This window comes from Schistocerca piceifrons, chromosome 4 (genome assembly GCF_021461385.2).
Source record: "Schistocerca piceifrons isolate TAMUIC-IGC-003096 chromosome 4, iqSchPice1.1, whole genome shotgun sequence".
NCBI classification, from domain to species: Eukaryota; Metazoa; Arthropoda; class Insecta; order Orthoptera; family Acrididae; genus Schistocerca; species Schistocerca piceifrons.
In genome coordinates this window covers 459,081,921-459,096,711 of record NC_060141.1, presented here as the reverse complement: position 1 = coordinate 459,096,711, position 14,791 = coordinate 459,081,921, and positions in this window count along the sequence as shown.

Below are 14,791 nucleotides of genomic sequence, written 5' to 3'. Positions count from 1 at the left end.
CAGTTCTTGAAGCTCTTTCTACATCACATCTACCGATTTCCGTCCCATTCGAACAATTGCTTTATGGAGACTGGTTTTTTTTTTTTTTTTTGCCTTAGACTGTATCTTATAGTAACCAGAGACAGTTGAGATTATTTAGGTAAAATTTACTGCAATCTGCAGAAGCAGAAATGGAACAGAGGCGAGAAATTATTTTCTGCCATGCCAATATGACGAGATACAAAGTTTTAAATGAGTTTCCTCCACGCTTCCAGAAATTCTGAACAATAGAAAAGTTCTGTCAGCTCAGGAAAACGTTTTGCTGTAGGCAGTGTTGGCATGTGCAATATAAAACGCAGTAATCGCAAAAGAAACGGAGCAATTAGTTGTGGAGTACCCTGAGCACTTCCAGAGATCTTCACTTCGGAATGTCGCCCGCTCATTCTGTCCATCTGTTGTCTTGCCTTTCGCCCCTGAAATGACACCACCCACGCTTCGCTAAACATTTATTACAAATTCCAGTCACCTCATATTTCTGCCTGCTTCCACCACCGTTGGACTGTCGACAGCGCGCCGAACTTATACACACATATTGCGCAGTTCAGATTTATTAAATTAATTTTCGTGTTTTAAATGTGGACATCAAACAAAGTCACATTCAGAGCTAAATAAACGCCCCAGGAAATGGCAGTGCGATGCTGTTTGCATATGAATGGAAAACTGAAAAAGACCATCGTGTCCTGCACGGTGTGATCGGTGAGTGGTCGACTTTGGCAACGAGAGGCACCCGTTGCGATGTTTCCGGTATCCGTTGCACTATTTATAATAGTGACTGTATTATGACTCAACTTTCTCTTGACGTTCAAACGTTCAAATGTGTGTGAAATCTGATGGGACTTAACTGCTAAGGTCATCATTCCCTAAGCTTACACACTATTTAACCTAAATTATCGTAAGGACAAACACACGCACCCATGCCCGAGGGAGGACTCGAACCTCCGCCGTCTCTTGACGTAGTAGGCGCGTCAACCAATAGTTCTCTGTAGTATGTCACTTTGAAAGCATCGTAAGTATTATATTTTCAAAACTGTATTTATAATAAGCATACCGAGAGAAGATATGTTGAAGCTAAAGTTCTGGATTCGAATTCGCGAGTGCAGAATTCGAGTCCTCGTCAGGTCACACATATACAGGGGTGAACATTAATAAAACGATAAACTGCAGTGACTGATTCCTGATAGGAAATGGAGGAAAAAAGATCCTATGAGCATGTATCCGGAAAAACGTCGTTGGCACGGTAGATGGCATTGAGGAATGAGAGTCCTTCTGGCCACGTGTCTAATGTTCCTCGTGTGTTGCAGGCTATGTGACTGACGCAGTCTAGTGTAAGCAGCAGGATGGTCCGTTATTCATGTCGGGAACAAGGCGAGGTCGTCTGTGTATGGCGAAACAGATGGAAAAGGTCTAAGGTAGCACGCCTATACCAAAATAAGTACCATCACAGACACCAACCACATCACACATTTCAAGCCCTTTTTGGCGTTTGTGTGATCATGGGTCCTTTCAGACAGACACGTGCAAGTAGGCAGCGGACTGTGTGTGTACCAGACTTGGAGGTCAGGATTCTACAGGATATTGAGACGAGCCCTAATGTAAGCTCCAGGCATTTGACGGGCAACATTGTGTAAGCCAAAGTACGTTTATATGCATCCTGAATGACAACCGCTACTATCTCTGTCACCTGCAATCTCAAGGAGGCCATTACGTATATCTGTTGTGACGTGGATACGTTGCAGCTCTGTAGTGTGTTCCGAGACGACTTCTGCCGTTGCGCGCACGCCGTCCATTTCCGGAAACATGTTCATAGGACCTTTTTTCCTCCGTTTCCAGTCAGGAATCCGTAACTGCAGTTCGTCGGTTTTATGAATGTTTACCCCGTATAATTTGCTTTGGCTTAGTGAAATTACTTTTTGTGATTGTTGGGCATTTTCTTCAAAAAAGCGACAGCATTTTCATGTTTGATGCTCTGGATGAGGAATACACATTAAACTGTTACCACCTCTGTAACAGACTTCCTGTCATTAAGGACAATATTCAATACAAAGCCAGTAAAAGCGACAAATTTGCGAGAAATGCACGGGATCATAAGACTTGGCTTGTATACTTAGAAACGATATTACATGAGGAAATTCCTCTGCAATTCGGCTTTTATTTCACTGTTCTACAAAAAAAACTTTTTTTCTATTTCTGATAAAAAATGTTGTGATCCTAGTTGTATTTTGAGTGCTGAATTGAAAACTGTTTTTGGTTTTTTTCTGTCAGGGATAGTTTATGAGTAATCACAATTTTATTTCTCTTTTCAGTTTCTGATACAGTGCAGCAAACGTAAGGTGAAATTCGACAAACAAATGCACATCTTTATGATGTTATAAGTTCATCACATTAATGGAGGGTGGGATCTAACACAGTAACCTTTGTGTATACACTTTGAAGCATTTATTTTACATGAGAAATTACAGAAAATTGACAATGAGCCACTGCCTTGTAATGCACATCACTTTTTTCTCTTATATTGTGAATCTTTCTTCTCTCGAATGATATTCCAGCAATAATCTGCTAACATAGAAGGTACCCACTTCCCTTTATAGCGCCTTTCTATGGTAGAGATGTCTTTATGGAATCGTTCCCCATGTTCATCCGATACGTCACTACAACTCTCTGTGAAGTAGTCCAGATGAGAGTCCATCATATGTATCTTCAAAGACATATTGCACCCCAAATCCTGATACGCTTTGATCATATACTTCACCATTGCTTTGTAGTTAGTAGCTCTTCATCTTCCGAGGAAGTTTTCCATCACCATCTTGAAACAGTCCCATGCGGTTTTTTCTTTATAAGTTAAACATGCTTCAAAATTTGCATCTTTCTGCAGCTCCCTGATTTGTGGGCCCACAAATACACCTTCCTTTATTTTTGCAGCTGAAAGACCGGGGAATTTGGTAGCTAGATATGCAAACCCACAGCCTGTTGGATCCATGGCCTTCAAGAATTGTTTCATCAGGCCAAGTTTGATGTGGAGCGGTGAAAGTAGTATATATTCAGGAGCTACCAGACTTTCACGTTGTACATTCTTTTCGCCAACTTTGCATCTTCGCCTAGGCCATTTCTTTTTCACGTAGTGAGAATTTCGGTCTCGACTATCCCACTCGCAAAGAAAACAGGCATACTTTGTGTAGCCTTGTTGCGTATCCAGTACCATAGCAACTACCTGGAAATCTGCACATATTTTCCACTTGTGTTCATTGTATTTTAATGAATTTAGCATCCTTTGTACGAATTCGTAATTGTCTTTTGTCAAACTAACGTAAGCTACTGCAACAGAGGGTATTTTATTTCCGTTATGGAGCAAAACACCCTTCAGACTTGTTTTCGATGCATCTATGAAAAGTCTCCACTCCTGTGAAATGTAAGTGCAGTTCAGCACTTTCATCAGGCCAGCAACATCATTGCAAAATGTCAGTGCTTCGTCAGTTGAAAAATAATAAATAAAGGCATGTTCTCTGTGCCTGAACACACTGATTTTAGTACTTTGGTGCAGTAGATTATACTCTTGTAATCTTGAACCAAGCAGCTACGCCTTTTGTTTACTTAGTCCTAGATCACGTACTAAATCATTTAAATCTGCCTGTGTTAACAAATGTGGCGATGACTCACTTGTGCAGTGATATAAAGAATCATCATCTGTGATTTCTTCAGTACTACTTATTTCACTGTCACTCGGAATTTGACCTCGAGCTCTTGAAGGTACTGGAAGTTTGTCGGAATGCTGCACTGGCATTCTCGCTGAAGGCAGATCTGGGTAAACAATGTGCCTCTTCGACTTTTTGTTTGTAAAACCCTGAATTTTTGTTAGACAGAAATAACAATCAGTAACATGGTCCTTAGGCTCCCTCCACACCATGGGAACAGCAAACAAGGCCACATTCTCTTTACCTTTCCATCACTGAATTAGTTTGCAGTAACATGTAGCACAACAGAAATGTGGTGCCCATTCTTTATCTTGGTCTCCTACCTCTTGGTCTCCTACCTCAATTCCAAAGTAATGTTTGTATGCTTTCTTTATGACTGAAGAAATTTTCTTCCTATTTATGGCAAAAGTGAACTTCCCACAGATGTAGCAGAAGTTGTCCGGCTTATATCGACTTCCACGACGACGTGGCATTTCTGCAAATTTAAAAATCCCACCTTGGGAATACACCTGTATTAAATTGATAGTAGGGAACTAGAGGAACGCTGATGTGTAAAAACAAGCAGTCGTTTTACCTTCAGCACCAGGCTCAATCAGTTTACACACAGGAACTAAAAAATTCAACCGTGCTCGGAAATGTGACAGACAGTTACTTGTCAGCCAAAACACCCACTCGTTAAGACTGACACAAATTGCGGCTAACACCACTGTTGTAAACTCGATGCACCTGCCCCTAGGAGGCGTCAAGCTTTACTGCCGAGGCAGCGACCGGCTGCCGCCGTTCGAGTTAATGAGATGTTTCAGGTGGTCTTAATGAAATAGGTGTGGCGGGGGATAACCTAATGATGTCAGATTCTTCCCACCTGCTGTTGCACAAGAAATTATCACTACTGGATGCGGCAACATACCCGTATTTCTCTGTAACGTCTCTGTGTTTGCCATGAATTGTGAATATACATATATATATATATATATATACATATTACATAAAAAGTATCCCTGACAACGATATTTTGTTTACATATTTGAATTTCCCACGGTAAAATGGTCTAGAAGCACATACTTTAATATCAGAAATACAACCCAAGTCGAACAGTGTTTTTATTTACATGTCCAATCATAAAACATGTCACTCTGTATCTACAGCACCTTTACCTTTCATCATACGAACAGTTTCTCACGACCAGTGGGACATGACTTCAGTGAAACGTATACTAGGCATTAGTACAACAAAATGGAATGAAATGATCGTATGGCACTGTTAGCAGGGAGGCCCCATGAGGGGAACATCGGTCGCCGGGTTGCAACTTTTATATCAGGTGACACTACATCGGGTGACACGCGCGTCGGTGGTGATGAAATGATGACAAGTCCACGGGCGGAGAAAACTTCCAATCCAGCCGAGAATCGAACCGGGGCCCGCTGCGTGGTAGGTACCACTCAGCTAAGCAGGCAGCCGGCGTTAGTACAGTCGGGTGGTAATCTGCAATTAAAATGTACGTGTTAGCGATGCAATATCCGCTTCTACGCGCTGACAAATGATGTGATGCGGACAGAGACATTTTTTTTAAGTCTTAATTTCTTTCTAAGCTTTAGTCAAATTATCAATAGAACAAAAAACAAACGACCGGCTAATTTACGCCATACACATCCCTGACAATTTGCACAGATGTTTCTCGGAAACCATTGGTAATAGAGCAAACATCAGCATAATTTGATGATTTTACAAGAAGTCCACCAGAACTAATATCGTTGTGTGAGCGTGCCGTAATGGCGTAATAACAGTTCCACATTTCGCTCTCTGCTGTAAGTGAATACATCACAGTGTTGTTAAACACATATATCTTGATGAAGATCACTTACCGTTGCGACCAAAACGTTGCTTCAAGATACGACACACTTAAGGTTTTTAAGAATTATCGCGCAAGTTTACGCTAAAAACATAACGAACGTTTATGTTACGTTCCTCGCCCGAAAAGGTCCACAGCATAACTTCATAGCGTAGAATCGTTCCCTTTGGAAACCATTGCGCACCGAGCAGAGTGAAATACATCGAGTGACAATAAATGTTCGCTAGTTATGAAATAGTGGAGTACAACACAAATCAATATATTAGTACTCTCCGTAACAGCTATATCTTTTCTTGACAGCCCCTTTTTTTGTAATCAATTCAGGATGCCGGCCAGATACGTATGACATCTGTTGGCACCAGACAACTGTCTACCAAATTGTGCTGTGATTCTACATAAAATTAACAACGGAAAATTTAAAATTCATTACCGAATGTGTTGTACATTCATTAGCGTTTATTATACACTGATTCAAAATAATTTTCCATCACATCGATTCCGAGAGTTCCGAAACCTGTACAGAAAATTCCAGTAGACATCAACATAAACATCATTTCCACCCTTTTTTATTAATCATGAAAGCAACACATTGCATGTTGTACCACCAAAAAGCGAGACCTACAGAGGTGGCGGTCCAGATTGCTGTACACAGCGGTACCTCTAATACCCAGCAACTAGTCTTCTTGCATTGATACATGCCTGTATTCGCCGTGGCATACTAGCCACAAGTTCATCAGGGCGCTGTTGGTCCAGATTATCCCACACCTCAACGGCGATTCAGCGTAGATCCCTCAGAGTGGTTTGTGGGTCACGTCGTCCACAAACAGCCCTTTTACACTACTGGCTATTAAAATTGCTACACCAAGAAGTGATGCAGATGATAAACGTGTACTCATTGGACAAATATATTATACTAGAACTGACATGTGATTACATTTTCACCCAATTTGGGTGCGTAGATCCTGAGATATCAGTACCCAGAACAGCCACCTCTGGCCGTAATAAAGGCCTTGATACGCCTGGGAATTGAGTCAGAGCTTGTATAGCGTGTACAGGTAAAGCTGCCCATGCAGCTTCAACACGACACCACAGTTCATCAAGAGTAGTGAATGGCGTATTGTGACGAGCCAGTTGCTCGGCCACCATTGACCAGGCGTTTTCACTTGGTGAGAGATCTGGAGAATGTGCTGGCCAGGGCAGCAGTCGAACATTTTCTCTATCCAGAAAGGCCCGTACAGGACCTGCAACATGCGGTCGTGCATTATCCTGTTGAAATGTAGGGTTTCGCAGGGATCGAATGAAGGGTAAAGCCACGGGTCGTAACACATCTGATGTGTAACGTCCACTGTTCAAAGTTTCGTCAATGTGAAGAAGAGGTGACCGACTCGTGTAACCAATGGCACCCCATACCATCACGCCGGGTGATCACCAGTATGGCGATGACGAATACACGCTTCCAATGTGCGTTCACCGCGTTTTCGCCAAACACGGATGCGACCATCATGATGCTGTAAACACAACCTGGAGTCATCCGAAAAAATGACGTTTTGCCATTCGTGCACCCAGGTTCGTCGTTGAGTACACCATCACAGGCGCTCCTGTCTGTGATGCAGCGTCAAGGATAACCTCAGCCATGGTCTCCTAGCTGATAGTCCATGCTGGTGCAAACGTCGTCGAACTGTTCGTGCAGATGGTTATCTTGCAAACGTCCCCATATTTTGACTCAGGGATCGAGACGTGGCTGCACGATCAGTTACAGCCATGCAGATAGGATGCCTGTCATCTCGACTGCTACTGATACGAGGCCGTTGGGATCCAGCACGGCGTTCCGCATTACCCTCCTGAACCCACCGATTCCATATTCTGCCAACAGTCATTGGAACTCGACCAACGCAAGCAGCAATGTCGCGATACGATAAACCGCAATCGCGATAGGTTACAATCCGACCTTCATCAATGTCTGAAACGTGATGGTACGCATTTCTCCTCCTTACACAGGCATCACAACAATGTATCGCCAGGCAACGCCGGTCAACTGCTGTTTGTGTATGAGAAATCGGTTGGAGACTTTCCTCATGTCAGCACGTTGTAGGTGTCGCCACCTGCGCCAACCTTGTGTGAATGCTCTGAAAAGCTAATCATTTGCATATCACAGCATCTTCTTCCTGTCGGTCGGTTAAATTTCGCGTCTGTAGCACGTTATCTTCGTTGTATAGCAATTTTAATGGCCAGTAGTGTAAATCTATCCCAGGCATGTTCGACAGGGTTCATGTCTGGAGAACATGCTGGCCACTCTACCCGAGCGATGTCGTTATTCTGAAGGAAGTCATTCACAAGATGTGTACGTTGGGGGCGCGAATTGTCGTCCATGAAGACGAATGCCTCGCCGATGTGCTGCCGATATTGTTCCACTGTCGGTCGGAGGACGGCATTCACGTATCGTAGAGCCGTTACGACGCCTTCCATGACCACCAGCGGCGTACGTCGGCCCTACAGCAGGGAACCTCCATCTTGCTGCACTCGCTGGACAGTGTGTCTAAGGCACTCAGCCTGACCGGATTGCCTCCAAACACGTCTCTCTGTATCTCCTCCATGTCCGAACAACATCGCTTTCGTTCCCCCCGAGACGCCTGGACACTTTCCTTGTTGAGAGTTCTTCCTGGGGCAGAGTAATAACGCGGACGCTATCGAATTGCAGTATTGACTGTCTAGGCATGGTTGAACCACAGACAACACGAGCCGTGTACCTCCTTCCTGGTGGAATGACTGCAGGCTGTCGAACCCGCTCCGTCTAATAGGCGCTGCTCATGCATGGTTGTTTACATCTTTGGCAGGGTTTAATGACGTCTCTGAGCAGTTAAAGGGACTGTCTCTGTGATGCACTGTCCACAGTCAACGTCTGTCTTCAGGAGTTCTGGGAGCTGGGGTGATGCAAAACTTTTTTGATGTGTATATTAAATACGTATATGTGGTACTAGTTACAGATATAATGGGATCTGCAAGTGTTAATTTCTGAAACGATCCTGGAAAAGCTATGTTGGTTTGGTAACTATTCAGCCGTGGAACTTACGACTATGCACCGAACATATGAAGAACGATTCCAATATTGTTGCAACACTAACAGATAAAGTTTTTACATTAGTAAGCACCATTAGTAACTAACTGGCACTCGGCCGATGAAGAAGCCTGACGCCAAAATTACAACCTAGCAATAGGCGAGCCAATTAGCAGTCACCAGAACGTTATAATCAACAGCCGTGCAACATGATAATCGAGGGCGGGGAATACCACCTGAAAACATTCAAAAACACCGGAAATTTTCGTTATTTTGTAATTACGCAAATAACTCATAAAAGCTCAAAGTTAAAGGTATTGAAATTCGTCGCTGCAATCGTACTATCGCACGCTACCTCACAGGTAACAGGGCAAGCCAGTTAATGTGCACACGGTACGCCACTGTAAACAACGTATTAACGCGATCACCTACGTCAGACGCCCATTATCATCAATCATCTACGTCCACAGCAGGATACATGTATTATCGTTAATGCTATAACTGCATTACGTTCTCAGCGATGAAGATCCGTGTTGTTACATCATGTTTTTGTGATGTTACCTCCGTACTCACCGTTAGGTTCTCGACTGTATTTTTTTTTTATATTTCGCGAACAGAAAACAACTTTTTTTATTAAATTTACTGTCCATAAGCACGGGCATTGTGAAACGTATCGTACTTGGAGTTTCCGTGGCGCCTGCGGCCGTAATCTTCACGCTCTTGGAGCAGGAGCAAATCACGGGACGTTTTGTTCTGAGAATTATGTAGGAAACGTTTATAGGAGTGCTGTACTGCCACAGTGCAACTGAAAAGAAACGCACATAAAGAAATGTGTCTGCAGGCAGGAGATGCATTGCATTCGTTCCATCAACCACCTCAAGGTAGCACTACAGGCATTATCGACAACAAACGAAGGAACTAATCCAATGGTAGTGGTAACATGACATCTACTGCGCAATTCACAGCTTGATAAAAGAGTCGTTTTCCCAAGAACAACGACTTTTCGTATTCTCCCAGTTGTTCTTTAGCGCCTGTGGCGGAACATCTGAGAGGAAACTTGGACATTATTCCACATAAATTCCTAGTCATATTACACATGTCAAGCAAAGTTTTGCATCACCTCGGTTCCGAGAGTTTCGGAACCTGTACAGAAAATTCGAATAGAGATCAACATAAACACCATTTTCGCCCTTTTTATTGCTCATGAAAACATCTACATCTACATCTACATGATTGCTCTGCAATTCACAGTTAAGTGCTTGGCAGAGGGTTCATCGAACCACAATCATACTATACCCTACCATTCCACTCCCGAACAGCGCGCGGGAAAAACGAACACCTAAACCTTTCTGCTCGAGCTCTGATTTCTCTTATTTTGATGATAATTCCTACCTATGTAGGTTGGGCTCAACAAAATATTTTCGCATTCGGAACAGAAAGTTGGTGACTGAAATTTCGTAAATAGATCTCGCCGCGACGAAAAACGTCTTTGCTTTAATGACTTCCATCCCAACCCGCGTATCATATCTGCCACACTCTCTCCCCTATTTCGCGATAATGCAAAACGAGCTGCCCTTTTTTGCACCCTTTCGATGTCCTCGGTTAATCCCATCTGGTAAGGATCCCACACCGCGCAGCAATATTCTAACAGAGGACGAACGAGTGTAGTGTAAGCCGTCTCTTTAGTGAACTTGTTGCATCTTCTAAGTGTCCTGCCAATGAAACGCAACCTTTGGCTCGCCTTCCCTACAATATTATCTATGTGGTCTTTCCAACTGAAGTTGTTCGTAATTTTTACACCCAGGTACTTAGTTGAATTGACAGCCTTTAGAATTGTACAATTTATCGAGTAATCGAATTCCAACGGATTTCTTTTGGAACTCATGTGGATCACCTCACACTTTTCGTTATTTAGCGTCAACTGCCACCTGCCACACCATACAGCAATCTTTTCTAAATCGCTTTGCAACTGATACTGGTCTTCGGATGACCTTACTAGACGGTAAATTACAGCATCATCTGCGAACAACCTAAGAGAACTGCTCAGATTGTCACCCAGGTCATTTATATAGATCAGGAACACCAGAGGTCCCAGGACTCTTCCCTGGGGAACACTTGATATCACTTCAGTTTTACTCGATGATTTGCCGTCTATTACTACGAACTGCGACCTTCCTGGCAGGAAATCACGAATCCAGTCGCACAACTGAGACGATACCCCATAGGCCCGCAGCTTGATTAGAAGTCGATTGTGAGGAACGGTGTCAAAAGCTTTCCGGAAATCTAGAAATATGGAATCAACTTGAGATCCCCTGTCGGTAGCGGCCATTACTTCGTGCGAATAAAGAGCTAGCTGCGTTGCACAAGAAAGATGTTTCCTGAAACCATGCTGATTACGTATCAATAGATCGTTCCCCTCGTGGTGATTCATTATGTTTGAATACAGTATATGCTCCAAAACTCTACTGCAAACCGACGTCAATGATATAGGTCTGTAGTTCGATGGATTACTCCTACTACCCTTCTTAGACATTGGTGCGACCTGCGCAATTTTCCAATCTGTAGGTACAGATCTATCGGTGAGCGAGCGTGTATATGATTGCTAAGTAGGGAGCTATTGTATCAGCGTAATCTCAAAGAAACCTAATCGGTATACAATCTGGACCTGAAGATTTGCCCGTATCAAGCGATTTGAGTTGCTTCGCAACCCCTAAGGTATCTACTTCTAAGAAACTCATGCTAGCAGCTGTTCGTGTTTCAAATTCTGGAATATTCCATTCGTCTTCCCTGGTGAAGGAATTTCGGAAAACTGCGTTCAATAACTCCGCTTTAGCGGCACAATCGTCGGTAACAGTACCATCGGCACTGCGCAGCGGAGGTATTGACTGCGTCTTGCCGCTTGTGTACTTTACATACGACCAGAATTTCTTCGGATTTTCTACCAAATTTCAAGGCAATGTTTCGTTGTGAAACCTATTAAAGGCCAAATTTCGCGCATCTGTAAATTTTAGCCAATCTTCGGGATTTCGCGTTCTTCTGAACTTCGCATGCTTTTTACGTTGCCTCTGCAACAGCGTTCTGACCTGTTTTGTGTACCATGGGGGATCAGTTCCATCTCTTACCAATTTATGAGGTATGAATCTCTCAATTGCTGTTGCTACTATATCTTTGAATTTGAGCCACATCTCGTCTACATTTGCATAGTCAGTTCGGAAGGAATGGAGATTCTCTCTTAGGAAAGCTTCTAGTGACACTTTATCCGCTTTTTTAAATAAAATTATTTTGCGTTTGTTTCTGGTGGATTTGGAAGAAACGGTATTGAGCCTAGCTACAACGACCTTGTGATCACTAATCCCTGTATCAGTCATGATGCTCTCTATTAGCTCTGGATTGTTTGTTGCTAAGAGGTCAAGTGTGTTTTCGCAACCATTTACAATTCGCGTGGGTTCGTGGACTAACTGCTCGAAACAATTTTCGGAAAAAGCATTTAGGACAATCTCGGAAGATGTTTTCTGCCTACCACCGGTTTTGAACAAGTATTTTTGCCAACATGTAGAGGGAAGGTTGAAGTCCCCACCAACTATAACCGTATGAGTGGGGTATTTATTTGTTACGAGACTCAAATTTTCTCTGAACTGTTCAAAACCACGCATTGCATGTTGTACCGCCAAACAGCGAGACTTTCAGAGGTGGTGGTCCAGATTGCTGTACACACCGGTACCTCTAATACCCAGTAGCACGTCCTCTTCCACTGATGCATGCCTGTATTCGTCGTGGCATCCTATCCACAAGTTCATCAAGACACTGTCCGTAAACAGCCCTTTTCAGTCTATCCCAGGCAAGTTCGGTAGGGTTCATGTCTGGAGAACATGCTGGCCACTCTAGCCGAGCGATGTCGTTATTCTGAAGGAAGTCATTCACAAGATGTGCACGATGGTGGCACGAATTGTCGTCCATGAAAACGAATGCCTCGCCAATATGCTGCTGATATGGTTACACTATCATTCGGAGGATGGCATTCACGTATCGTAGAGCCGTTACGGCGCCTTCCATGCCACCAGCAGTGTACGTCGGCCCCACATAATGCCACCCGAAAACAGCAGGGAACCTCCACCTTGCTGCACTCGCTGCACTCTAGGGCGTTCAACCTGACCAGGCGGCCTCCAAACACGTCTCCGACGATTGTCTGGTTGAATGCATATGCGACACTCATCGTAATACACCACATCGTCACTGTTCAACCATATGCATAACATTACCTTTTGTGGATACAGACTTTTCTGTGGACAGTTGCTGCTTTGTTTTGCTCAAACATTTCTTTCTTTTCCTTATCTGACACTGTTTGTCACCAGTAACGATACAGGATAGAAACGGTCGATGTTACCGAAACAATTGATGACGAGCAAGTAGATATGCACTTTGTAATTTTGGGTTAGAGCACACGTTACCCATACATTCGATTTTTGAACCTTCCCCATCGCCTGCAAGTGCAGCACTATGACGGAATGCTCACAGTTCTCGAACACGCTGATGTGTATCATTGCAGATTAATGCGTTTAAATGATATCCATCAAACCCCGAAGGTCTCCATGTACGTAGAGAGTCACTAGTGCCAAAATGATCCTCCTTAAAACAAGAAAACTATTTTCTTACTGTGCTCTGTCCAGGTGCCTTATCTTCACACATGGCGCAAATGTTTCTGGTTGCCTCTGCTGCTGTCATTCCTCTATTCAACTCAAACACAAGAACATGTCGAAAATCTTCCGATTTGTCCACCTGGCACTTCATTTTCTAGCGTCCACAGTACCACTCAGTATCTCCAAATGACAACATGGAAACTCAAATAGCAAGACTGAACTACACAAAAAAAATAACGATTGATAAATAAACCCACACCAACAAGCAAAACATAAACGCGACGAAGTTATGCACCAACCTAACACTTTCAGGTATTTTTTTTTACGAATTTGGTGGTATTTTCACCACCAATGCTGGTATAATACCATCAAATTCTAGCCCGTGGAGGAGGGGCATATGAAAGGTGGCTACACTGAGTCACAGCGCCAGACATTGCGCCAAAGAGTATTATTCAGCCGCCTCCACTGGTAGTGTTTGTTGAGATGTGGTAGTGGAGAGTGCTTATTGAGAAGTAGCAGTAGGCAGTGTTTGTTGAGATGTGGTAGTGGAGAGTTCTTGTCGAGAAGTCGTGGTGGAGAGTGCTTGTTCAGATGTTGTCATATTGTTTTGATTGGCTAGACACCAGATATTGTTGGATTGGGGATGCTGTAATGATCAGAGTGTGCTTTTTGTCAATATACACTCCTGGAAATTGAAATAAGAACACCGTGAATTCACTGTCCCAGGAAGGGGAAACTTTATTGACACATTCCTGGGGTCAGATACATCACATGATCACACTGACAGAACCACAGGCACATAGACACAGGCAACAGAGCATGCACAATGTCGGCACTAGTACAGTGTATATCCACCTTTCGCAGCAATGCAGGCTGCTATTCTCCCATGGAGACGATCGTAGAGATGCTGGATGTAGTCCTGTGGAACGGCTTGCCATGCCATTTCCACCTGGCGCCTCAGTTGGACCAGCGTTCGTGCTGGACGTGCAGACCGCGTGAGACGACGCTTCATCCAGTCCCAAACATGCTCAATGGGGGACAGATCCGGAGATCTTGCTGGCCAGGGTAGTTGACTTACACCTTCTAGAGCACGTTGGGTGGCACGGGATACATGCGGACGTGCATTGTCCTGTTGGAACAGCAAGTTCCCTTGCCGGTCTAGGAATGGTAGAACGATGGGTTCGATGACGGTTTGGATGTACCGTGCACTATTCAGTGTCCCCTCGACGATCACCAGTGGTGTACGGCCAGTGTAGGAGATCGTTCCCCACACCATGATGCCGGGTGTTGGCCCTGTGTGCCTCGGTCGTATGCAGTCCTGATTGTGGCGCTCACCTGCACGGCGCCAAACACGCATACGACCATCATTGGCACCAAGGCAGAAGCGACTCTCATTGCTGAAGACGACACGTCTCCATTCGTCCCTCCATTCACGCCTGTCGCGACACCACTGGAGGCGGGCTGCACGATGTTGGGGCGTGAGCGGAAGACGGCCTAACGGTGTGCGGGACCGTAGCCCAGC